Raw genomic sequence first — 12,595 nt, 5'->3', positions numbered from 1 at the left:
TTCTGACCCTTAGAACTGGGTCAACCGTATTTATATAGTTAAGATTAGGTAGTTTCCTACTTTAAGAAATCTGAGTCATGCTAGAAGGATCCACTAGCACCAATATTTTGATAATTGTTCCAGAGCTAAAGAGACCTTAGATAACATGTGGCTTAACCAAATTATTTGACACATGAGGAAACTGAGAACCTGAGAGGGCCTAAAATGTCTTGACCAAGATCAGATAGGTTAGTATCAGAGCCAAAAATTTTACTCAAGATCCATGACTCTGAATTCGGTGTTCCAGGGGTCTTTCTTCTATGCTATACCACATAATGAGGTAAAAAAAAATCACTGGATTTGGATATGAGACACATAGTTCAAATCTTACCTATGACATTTACTAATGGTATATCAATGGACATGTCACAGATTCTCTTGAGTCTTGGTTTCCTTATCTTAAAATTGGGGATGACAGTATTAATAGTTTTTACCTTTTGTAGCTATTGGATAAGGCATAAATAAATTAATATGAATAAGTTGCAAAAACTTTCAAGTACTATACAAATGCTAATTATTATTCTTCTCTCCCTCCATCTATCAGATTTCGGATCTGGAGTCGCCAATGGATTATATAACAAAGGTAGAGACATTCTACTCAGAGGATATTCAAAAACAATATCTCCTGGGTTCTCAGAACACATTAGCCCTGACCTGAAGACATGAGACATGAGGCTCAAATACTCAAATATTCAAATAGACCTCTGATTTCAGTAAAGTCATTAATTTCTATCTTCCTGTTTTTCATGACTCTTGTCTATGTCTTCCCAAAAGTTTACTATGGGGAGAATATTCATGGTCCTAAAGGTCTTCCTTGCTTTCTCTTAATATTTGGGATATACCAAGAAACACTCTCTGACCCATCTGTCATCCCTCACCCTTGCCATTTGACCAGCCCCTCTTCTCTACCAACCCTGGATGATACTCCTGTTTTTCTTGAAAGTTCCTCTTTGGTCATGAGCCACGCCTCTTCACACCCACTAGGTGCCTTTCCATTGCTCTCTGTATAATATTAATTTTGAATTCTTCACTGACTATTGTGTTCCATAACTTGCTGATAAAAAGAACACAAGAAGAATGTTGGCTTTGAAAGTGCAGGTCTTTGCTTTCATGGGAAACTTGTGGACTATAAAGGAACTCGGCAATTTCCCAGAAGCAATATATGTTCTTCTCATTCTTTTCTTCATCTCTGGATCTGAGTCACTTGTCCATCTGTTCTGCCTGACCCTGATATACAAGAAAGATTTGTTTAAATGAGCTGGGACCTGATAGCAATACTAATTGAAATTTTACAATAATGTTCATATCTTTATAACACTTTTACATACATCACCCAATTGATTTTTAAGAAATAAAATTATATTGATATCTTTTTTTGTTAAATCCATATTACCATAGGAATTCTGTGGTATTTCTTTTCACTGACCACCCTATTGATTTTTATCATCTTCAGCAGATTGAAAGGAAAAGATTAACTTCATTTTACTAATTAAAAAACTGAGGAAGAGGGAAATTAAATGACTTATCTTTGATCACCCTGTAAATCATCATCTACCTGCCAGTGTAGAATTAGGCAAGAGCTATGTAAGCTCAATGGCTTAGCATTTAAAAGTTTAGCATCTCAGCCAAAGTTGTCAGCAAAGAGGATACCAGAGATTAAAGCACAGGTGGACCAAAAAATAAACCCAGATGCCAAGCACAGTGAAGACCCAAACCCAAACCCAAAGAGCAAGTGGGCATTATAGCTTCAAGCATTTTGGGACAAAAGGAAGACAGATTGGAACAGAGCTGATCCCCAAACAGGAATAGATGAAGTAAAAGCATCTGAGGAGACCATTTGTCTTGCTCAGTGCTTCTCCCATGATACTCGCTTTTGTGCTGGGAACGTTTGCTGACTCTGTCCTGGTTTAATGCCAGACAGCTTAGAAGGACCCATAACTCAAGCAGTTTGAGCCCCGTGCTCATGCTTATACCCCTGATGAGTGAGGGCACAACAGACTAGCGGCCCTTCCTGAATAATAATGTCAAACTAGGCATAAAGACAGAGCATGAAGCAGGCAGTGGCAGAATTGTGGAAAATGCACAGTAGATAGTACACTAGGTATAGAGTTGGGAAGACAGGTTTTCAAATCCCACCTAATACAATTTCTAGTTGTATGGCCCTCTGCAAATCCTGTGAGACTGAACATCTTTGTGTTTCAGTATCCTCATTTCTAAAATGAAGGTATTGGACTAAATGATGGAGAAGGTCCCTCGCAGTTCAAAATGGCTTGATCCTTTGTTCTGTGACCCTGAAGAAGTCAGTGTCAAAATGAGTCAACAGCTAAGCAAATAGTTGGAAAGACTAGAAGCTCACACACATAAATAAAAGGTCAGGGGAAACCACTAAGTAACAAATCAGGTAAAAAAAGACACATTATGCAGATTCAGTGACTCAGAATCCTGGCTCACAGTCTAAAATTAGGCTTTGTTGTTATGTCTGACTCTTCATGACCCCATTTAAGGTTTTCTTGGCAAAGATACTGGAATGGTTTGCCGTTTTCTTCTCCAGCTCATTTTACAGATGAGGAAACTGAGGGAAACAAAGTTGAATGAGTTTTCTCAAGATCACACAGCTAGGACGCACTTGACTCCAGATTTTAATTTAGGAAGATGAGTCTTTCTGCATCCAAGCCCAGCATTCTATCCATTCCACCATCTAATTACCCCTCAATGTATGGTATGAGATATTAAATACCTAACTTCAGTCAGACAGCTTTCCAGTTTTACAACTGCTTTTGTAAAATAGTGAATCCTTACTCAAGGACTTAGAATCTTTAGATTAATGAAACATTTTTCCATATTGGTCATTTTGTGGAAGAGAACTCAAACAAAAATCAAGGGAAGAAAGAAAGTAAAATATAGTATGCTTTGGTATGATTTCAGACTTGATCAACTCTTTCTCTGGATGACCATTTTTCATTGAGTCTGAAGATTGTCTTGGATCATTGAATAGCTATTGTTCACAGTTGTTCATCAAATAATATTGCTGTTACTATGTACAATGTTCTCTTGGTTCTGTTCACTTCACGCTGCATAAATTCATTTAGGTCTTTCCAGGTTTTTCTGAAATCATCCTTTTCATTTCTTGTAGCTCAATAGTATTCTATTGCAATCATATACCACAACTTGCTCAGCCATTTCCCAATTGATGGATTTCCCTTCAATTTCTAATTCTTTGCCACCAAAAAAGAGCTGTTATACATATTTTTATACAAATAGGTCTTTGTCCCTTTTTAAAAATCTCTTCAGGATACAGACCTAGTACTGATGTTGCAATATCAAAGGTATGCCCAGTCATTTTCCACTATGGTTGGATCAATTTACAACGCCACTAACAATGCACTAGTGTCCCAAATTTCCCATACTCCCAAGGATATTTATCATTTTCCTTTTCTGTCATATTAGCCAATATTAGAGGTGTGAGGTAATACCTCCAATTTTTATCAGCATTTCTAATCAAGGTGATTCAGAGGGGGCAGCTGGGTAGCTCACTGGATTGAGAGCCAGGCCTAGCGATGGGAGCTCATAGGTTTAAATCTGGCCTCAGACACTTCCCAACTGTGTGATCCTGGGCAAGTCACTTAACCCCCATTGCCTAGCCCTTACCACTCTTCTGCCTTGGAACCAATACACAGTATTGTTTAAAAAAGAGTGATTCAGAACATTTTTCATGAAACTATAGATAGCTTTGATTTATCTGAAAACTGTCTCTACATATCCTTTGACCATTTATCATTTAGGGAATGGCCCATAGGCATAAATTTATAGTCATAATCTTATTGTCATAGTCTTATAAATTTGAGTCCGTTTTCTATATATTTGAGAAATAAGGCCTTATCACTGAAATATTTGCTATAAATTTTTTCCTAGCTTTGTTTTTTCCCCTAATCTTGCTTGCATTTTTCTGTTTATGCAAAATATTTTAATTTAATGTGATCAAAATTATCCAATTTTCATTCGAGTAGGTTCTTTGCCACTTTGGTCACAAATTCTTCTGTTATCCAGAGTTTTGATGATTAATCTATTCTGTTAACTTTTAAACTAACACAACTATTAGTCAGAAAAACCCAAGTCTTTAATCAGAAATACAGATAAATCCAATATTCAGCTGCCACAAGGAGCCCAACACCAAAATCTATACAGGACCTATACCCTGAGGACTCTGAGGATCTATCCCTGGGAGAAGACACCACGATAGTTGCCAGCAACGAAGAGGCTCAGTATTTCCTGTCTCCAACCTCTTTACCCTTCCAGTGTATTGATGTTCTCCCCCTCCCGCCATAACTTCTTTGTAACATATAAATTTAACCCCATTTGTTTCTTTTCCCATTTCTTTTAGTATTAACCTCTTTTTTACCTCTAGTAGTATATGTGTATGTATATATACATATATATGTAATTATGCGTGCATATATCTATATACCTATTTATGTCTTATCCTTTCATCCTATACAGTTGGTCTCTGTTCCCTCTAAGTGTAATTCTTCTAGCTGCCCAAGTGATAACAAGTTTTTAAGGGTTACCAATGACCTCTTTTCTTACAGGAATACATAACATTTTAACTTATTGAATCTCTTTAAAAAGGGAGGGTTTTGTTTTTGTTTTTTGGTTTGTTTGTTTTGTTTTATTTTTCTTTTTCCCCCTCTTTTTTTAATTACCTTTTGATGATTCTCTTGAGTTCTGTGCTTGAGCATCGAAATTTCTGTTTAGGTCTGGTCTTTTCTTTACAAATTCTTGGAATTCTTCTATTTTGTTGAATGACCATACTTTCCCCTGTAAGAATATAGTCAGTTTTCCTGGGTAGTTGATTCTTGGTTGTAGACCTAGTTCCCTTGCTTTCCGGAATATCATATTCCTTGCCTTTCGGTCCTTCAGTGTAGATGCAGCCAGATCCTGTGTTATCCCTATTGTGGTTCCATTGTATCTGAATTACTTCTTCTTGGCAGCTTGTAATATCTTTTCTTTTGTCTGATAGTTCTTGAATTTGGCTATAACATTCCTGGGTGTTGTCATTTGGGGATTAAGTACAGTAGGTGATCTGTAGATTCTTTCAATCTCCACTTTTCCCTCTTGTTCTAGAATAGTGGGGCAGTTTTCTTCAATAATTTCCTGTAGTATTATGTCCAGGCTTTTTCTTTTGTCATGGTCTTCTGGTAGACCAATGATTCTTAAATTGTCTCTCCTCCAACGATTTTTTAAATCCTCTGTTTGGTGAATTGGATCCTTCATATTTTCCTCAATTTTTTCATTATTTTGGTTTTGTTTTACAGTGTTCTGCTGCCTTGTGAGGTCACTTAATTCTAGTTGTTGTATTCTGGTTCTTAAAGACTGGATTTCATTCCTGGCTTTTTGGTCATCCTTCTCCTTCTGGTCTGATTTTCTTTGGAGGTCATCTTTCATCCTCTTTACCTCATCTTTCATCTTCTTTGCCTTATCTTTCATCTTCTTTGCCTCATGTTCCATCTCCTTTGCCTCATTTTCTAGGTGGCTGATTTGGGCTTTCAAGACACTATTTTCTCATTTTAGTTCAAGTGCCTCTGTTTCAAGATGACTTAGCTTAGTTTTTAAGTTCTTTTCCCAATTGTCTTCAGTCTCTCTTAATTGTGTTTTGAATTGCCTTTTGAGTTCTTCCAAAGCCTGTATCCAACTTGCTGGGATATCTGATTTATCGTTTGCTGACCCCTCCCCCTCTGTTCTGTTTGCTGAATAGAAGCTATCTGTTGTAGTTTCTTTCTTCTTTTTCTGTTGTTTGCTCATATTTACCCCCTTCTTTGCTCCCCATATTTGTCTGTGCTCTTCATCCTCTCATTTTTTTTTTTGGTTTTTAGGGCTTCTGTCAGTCTCCCCTCTTGGAGCTTTGACAGAAGATCTCTCCCTGTAGTATGTGGGGGAGGGGTATTGGAGTTTGAGCTTCCCTGTCCTCTGGAGGCTTTTGATTGGATTAAAGTCCAGCAGTGAGGGAGGGGTGTTGGAGCCTGGGCCCTGAGTTCTGAAGACTTTTGATGGGATTAAGTTCAGCTGGGTTGGGCTGAGTGTGCTCTGAGGCCAAAACCTCCTGGAAGGCTGGAGCAAATATGGAGGATCTCCACAGCTCTGGCCAGGCTGCCAGGTCTATGCTCCCTCTCCAGCTCCTTCCCTGCCATCTGTGTTTGATGCTCTGAGCTTTGCACAGCCCTGCCCTCAAGGTACATCCTCCAGACAAGTGCCTTTGCCCGCTCATAGGTTCCTGCTGCCACTGGAGGCTCAGTGCTCTAGGTGGGGAGGGGGGAGGGGTCCTGGGATTTTCCTTCTTTCTTCCCCTTAAACCTGAGTGTTCTTGGATTCCAGCCTTTGGGGGGGGCATACCTTTTGGATTGAGTCTAGCATGAGGGTTCCTTGGCTCTGTCTTGTTGTTAGCTTTGATTTTCAGTCCCCTAGGAGTATTCAATTTGTGATCAGTAAGGAAGGGTATTCAGAGGTCTGAACTTCTGGTCCTTTTAGGCAGCCATCTTGACTCTGCCTCCCTCCGAAGTGGCTCAGAACTTGGGGGTCTTTTATACCATCTGGAGAACTCAGTATGGCAGCCTCCATAGACAAACTACAAGCACGCTGCAAAGAGATCCATAGTCAGTCTCAGGGATATTGGGGAGCAGGCAACTATAACAATTACAAAGGAAAGAGTCAAATTAAGATCTGGGCTTCCTGAGAATTGTGCCTTGTAAAGGTGGTTTCTTAAAAAGGCATGGGGAAAATTGAGTCATCCAAATTTCCCATTGGCAATTCTATGCTCACCTGATTTGTTTATGGTAGCATCCTTTTTGTCTAAATCATGTGTCCATTTTGACATTATCTTGATATACAGTTTGAGATATTGGTCTACACCCAACCTCTACCACACCTTTTTTTCTAGATTTCCAAGAAGTTTTTGACAAATAGTGATTTCTTGTCCAAAAAACTTAAATCTTTGGATTTATAAAACACTAAATATCTATGGTCATTTGCTACTATGCATTGTTTATCTAACCTATTCCAATCATCCACCACTCTATTTCCTAGTCAGTACCAGATTGTTTTGACATTTATCTCTTTCTTTAGTTCTTCTAGGAACTCTTTTTGGGCTTGTTTTCAATTTGCATTTTTCTTTGGAGGTGCTTGGCTTATAACTATTTTTACATTGTTGTCTTCTGAGTTTATTCTTGTTTTTCCCTGTCACCATAGTACCTTTTTTTGCTGTCAGATTCTTTTTTGTTCATTTTTTCCAGCTTATTTCTTGAATTTTAACTTTAAAGTAGGGTTTTATTTCTTGGGGGGTGACATTGATATAAGCTTCTCTTGCACTGTTATTTTCAAAGCTAGTTTTAAGGGGGTCTGAAAGTTTTCAGTGATTACAAGGGAGCATGATATGGAGAGAGGTCTGATCACTGCTTTCCTGATCTGTACTGTGGTATTTCCCCAGGAAGGTCCTCTATTCCCCTGCAGCTACATGTTTTAGTGATTCTCAGCACCAAGAGCTATGATCAAAGTCCTTTCTCCCCTGCAGCCAGAAACACTAGTGTGCCTCTTTCTGCCCTAGAACTGTGATCTAGAACTGAGTATGGGCAGTACAACAAAGACCTGTACCCAGTGGCAATAAACAGCACCATGCAATCTCCTTTCAACCAATTGCCATTTTATTATCTCTGAGTTGAAAATTTTCAAAGCTGCAGCTACTGCTATTGCTGCCACCTCCAAGACCTACTAACCTGCATTCTGGGTTATCCCCTGCTCCAGTGTCACAGACCTCTCCTGCTGGTCTTCTAAGAAAATTTGGATTGAAAAATATTTCTCCCAAACCTTTTGTGGGGTCTCCTGCTCCAGAATTTGATTTGATTTATTACTTTAAAGTTGTTTGAAGGGGAATTTGAGGAGGGTTCAGCTGGATTTCTGCCTCTACCATCTTCATTCTACCACCTATATGCTTTTTAATATGGTAATCATATTGTTGCACATATAGTCTTTATTGTTTCTTATAGGCAGAAACCATATCAAACATCTTTCTGAGTTTTTCTGGGGCATAATACAGTGCATTGCATACATTAGAGATTTATTTTTTTAAATGAATGATAGGTTAAACAGAATTATAGCTAGGCTTATTGCAAAGCTGTTATATGATACCTGCCCACAGGTTCACCATTTGCTCTCTCAATTGCTCAGGTAAGAGAGAAAATATTTGCAGGATCTGAACCATGAACTTTATATGACAATCATTTATATGACAAAAGGGGCATGTTTTGACAGAACCTACCTCTTCCAACATTTCCAATAAATTCCAATAAAAAGGGTATTTGGAAAAGTTTTACCAAAAAGATCCAGGTTAGAAATTGCAAGATAGATACCTATGACTAAGAGCATTGCTTTCTTCCTTATCATTTACTTGAAGTCAGAAAGACATGTCTTTAGAAGTTTAAAAAAAAGAAAGAAAGAAAATGTGCCATTCCCCCCCTCTGAGCTATATATGCTCTTGATTTTATTTAGCATCATTCTTATATGCCTGTGACATGAGGAATACTGGGGAAGCAGGAGGGAATTGTGGTGTTTTTATAATAGCTATTATTCTTGGCAGAAGGTTTAAAGCAAAAAAAAAAAGGCTAAGTAAAATGTACACCAAATCAATTCATATTTTCAAACTGTGCTTTCTACCCAATTTAAAATGCTTTTAACTTAAACTTGAGTACATGTAACATGGAAATATATATCTTAGGTCAGAAATTAGGGTAATTGGTGCATTAAAAGATAATGCCTCCTATTCAGAATGTGAGAAGCACTGTGATTAACCCAATTTATTCATTAGGTCCTTGGAGATGCTCTCTGTTATGATTTGAATGAAGCTTTCATTTTTTGTCATTGACAGTTGGCTTTATGCTCTATTTAAGGATGGATAGTTGAACTATGGAATGTATTTTTATGGAAATTTTAATATGCTACAGCTTTTTTTAACCACTTCTTAGTGGCATCTGCCAGTCTGTTTGGCAATGCATGACAATAAATATATTTTTTATTCATACAAATGACAAATTTAGAGGTGATTTCATTTTGAAACACATCTGGAAGTGAGAGAAATGCATATCACAAAAACAATAATGCATAACAATCCAGGTATACCTTACTGTCTTCAAAAGGATTTTCAAACTTTGGGGGAGAAATTTAAAGGCAACAAAGCCTTCTGAATATAAAAATGCATATGCAGTGTTTAATTGGCACTTTGATACATGCATTTGTAAATATTATTTAACTAGAAAATGGAATCATATTGAGTGCATAAAAAAGATAAAATAGTTACAGAAAATTAATCTTACTCATGGAGAGAAGTAGAAAGAATATGGTTTGAAATTAGAAAACCTGGGAGAACAAAAGATCTAGTTCTAACATTGACTCAGTGTATGATCTGGGGGTAATATAGTGTTGTGGACACATAAGATATCTAATAAATGCCGAATGAATGAATCGGTGACTGGAAAAATGAATGAATGAATGAATGAATGAATGAATGAATGAAAGTTAACTAGGTCCTTTAATCACTTTGGCTCTATTTTAGTATATCTGGCTCTGTTGCTGTGGAGGATATATCAGTAAACAATGCTTCAATTGGAACATTTGCCCTTAGTTTTACAATTCCACTGCCCATTAGACTGCTATGCATACACAGATCTCAGTAAATGCCATGGGCGGAGGGCAGAGCAAAGGGAAACACCCTTTTCCTTCCCAGAAGACCGGGGCTGTATGAGTCAATCTATTGGTACCATTTGTTCCTAATTTTTTTATCTATATGTATCCAGTTGCCTCATTTCACTAAAGTTATTCAGTTTATTTATCATATAATCATATGGCAAAATCAAAGGATCTATAGGAGTTCAAAGGATGTATTCACCCTTTCTTTCCTTGCTATATAAATTTCATACAACTGGCCAAGATTAAAGGTCTTTGGTCAATGACTCAAAATAGATTTATAATGTCATCTGTGTTCCTCAGAAGTCAGGGTCATCTAGAGTCCTGATATATTATGCTAATTTAAGGGAAACAATAGCCTTTGGGGAATGATTTTATATTAGCAGAACCACAAAACCATGAGTAGTTCACTCTTGCAGACTCTTGTCTGAGTGATTGGAGACATCACTTTTTCTTGAAAATAGGCATAAGTAAAATAGGAAAATGAGTCTACCTTGTTTGTAAAGCCAATCTTTACACTTTCCTTTTCTCTAAAATATGGGGCTTAGACTGGATCAGGAGTGTTTAATCTTCTTACACTATGGATTCCTTTGAGGGTAATCTGACGAAGTCTATGAAATTTCATTCTGAAAATATTATTTGTTTTTGACAATTTATGGAATAGACATTTCAGATACAGATTAATGAAAAAAAAGTGTATTTTTTCTATCCAAATTCACTCTCCCACTGAAATTTATTCTTGAGGCAGTTAAGTGGTCTATAAACTCCAGGTTAAGGACCCTTGGATTAGATACAGCATCTCTAAGTCCCTAAAGCCAGGAGATTTCCTAATTTTAGGATTCTTTGTCTGCTTCCCATTACTCTCTGAATGAGAGTTTAAGCAAATCAGATAATCTATGACTATAGTATTTGCTTAATCCTAATGCTTGTTTTTATTCTCAGAGCTAGGTATAGAATGTTTTAAAAGATTGCCTGAAGTATTATTTTATTTTATTTTATTTTATTTATTTACTGCTAAAAAGTTTCCAGTTAATATATGAGTGAACAAAAGGGATGTCAGGAGTATAATATGTTTCTTTTGATAAGCATTCCTTCATTTTCTTCTTCCACCAAAGAATGGATATCTGAGTTAGGGATGAAAAGTGGAATGTGGGCTACCTACTAAGACCAGTTCTAAGAGTTCAGGAAAACACTAAAAAGAAGCAATATTAGAAGATGAAAGAAAAGCAATGGTAGAATTTGAACATTCCTCTCAATCCCCACTATTACTACTCTTTGTCATTCAATAAATATTTATTAAGCACCTACTATGTTCGAACATTTTGTAGATGGTATACAATACTAATCCCAAATTAGGTGAAAAATTCAGACTTGAGAACTGAAGGAGAGCAACTGCAGGTAGCAGCCACATGAAAGAGAAGAGAAAGTAGAGAGGGAAAGTCCTAATGATTTATTCATTCTTAATCCATTCCAGGAAAATCAGTAGGAAACACATATCTCAGAGTGCAATTGTTTTATTTTCCTTAAGATAAAATTATCTATAATGAAATCATATTCTCAGAGAACTAGCATGTGTCCATAGAAAAGTAGAAAAAGACAATCTTGTCAATGCTTCCTTCAATTCTCAGCCAGACCGGAATATATGATGATACCTAATGGAATAGTAAGGACTGAATCTCTTAAATTATCCATTTGCCACCACTATCACTCTACAATGCTAAGGGAAAAACATGGTTGAGAACATGACTGTGACTGAGTGCATTGATGGAGAGGACTTAAGCAAGATAATTAAATGATATTGCCCATGACCCAAATGTTCCCAGAATGGAGATACCACCAAGTCTGATAGTGAAAGAGAAAGAAAGGATTAAATAGGGCCCAACCCATGCCAGTTTCCCCTGCCACTAAGGATGATAGCTCTATGACTGTCAAGTTACAGTAGCATGGGCACAATCAGGAGCCTTTTTGCCTATACATAATGGGTTACTGGCACAGGTCAAAGCTCAATAGAGTTTTAGATCTTGGGTAAATGTCATGAATGGGCAGTTAGTATCTAATCAAGATGAAAAGAGATAATGTTGCATCAGGTATTCTGCCATCCTTAGTGCAATGAGCCAGAAATCCAATTTTGAGCAAGGCAGAACATAGAGATAAAAATTCTCACCAGAAGCTGAACCAGGAAGTTCAGCTTCCAACATAGCTAGGAGAAAAAGACAAATAGTTAAAAAATTCATTTGTTTGGTGGATCTGTTCACCCAGAATATGTCTACATAACATCATGAATACTACCACTGTTATTACTCTGAACAATTCAATTAATTGGTTTGGGGGAGTTAATTTTTATTTTTACAGTGTGTCCTTGAAATAGGCAATAATGGAAACAGTGGTATTATCCAAAGGCAAATAAAATGGATGCCTGTGGACTGCATATCGACTTAGACAATGACAAATTAACATTATCAATGTTGTATTGTACTTTTATTGATTTTGTTAAGCATTTCCCAAGCATGATATACTTTAATTTGGATCTAGCCATATGAGGCAGGTTTTGCCAGCAGTTTCTATTTATTGTGATGTTGACATCTCTGAGGTAAAAGGCAAAAGGGATGCTTTCCAAGAATAAGATAGGGACAAAAGGACTGTTATCCTATTTGATAATTAATCCCTATGCTAGAATAAGGTAAGAATCTGGGATCCCATTCATAAAGAGACAAAGGCAAAAGGCAAATCATACCAGCTGCTAAAGAACTGTAAAGGTGACCCATAACTGAGGCTGATACTCCCAGAGTTCCTTCTGCTTTTGTGATGTGCATTACAGATGTAGAAATAC

General features: G+C 37.0%; 2 long non-coding RNA genes across 2 annotated transcripts in view; one reads left to right on the top strand and one right to left on the bottom strand.

Moving 5' to 3' along the window:
- Positions 1-12,595, bottom strand: part of LOC103094732 (uncharacterized) — an 85,357-nt gene that overhangs the window by 26,316 nt on the left and 46,446 nt on the right. The window lies entirely within an intron of this gene.
- Positions 1-12,595, top strand: part of LOC103094538 (uncharacterized) — a 117,834-nt gene that overhangs the window by 76,930 nt on the left and 28,309 nt on the right. Inside the window, exon 2 of the long non-coding RNA XR_008916592.1 lies at positions 584-622. This is a non-coding gene — a long non-coding RNA (uncharacterized LOC103094538). The remainder of the gene's footprint in view (positions 1-583; positions 623-12,595) is intronic.

The sequence above is a fragment of the Monodelphis domestica genome, chromosome 2 (genome assembly GCF_027887165.1).
Source record: "Monodelphis domestica isolate mMonDom1 chromosome 2, mMonDom1.pri, whole genome shotgun sequence".
Classification (NCBI taxonomy): Eukaryota; Metazoa; Chordata; class Mammalia; order Didelphimorphia; family Didelphidae; genus Monodelphis; species Monodelphis domestica.
Note: the sequence above shows the minus strand (reverse complement) of the source record. Positions and strands in the feature narration are given on the sequence as shown.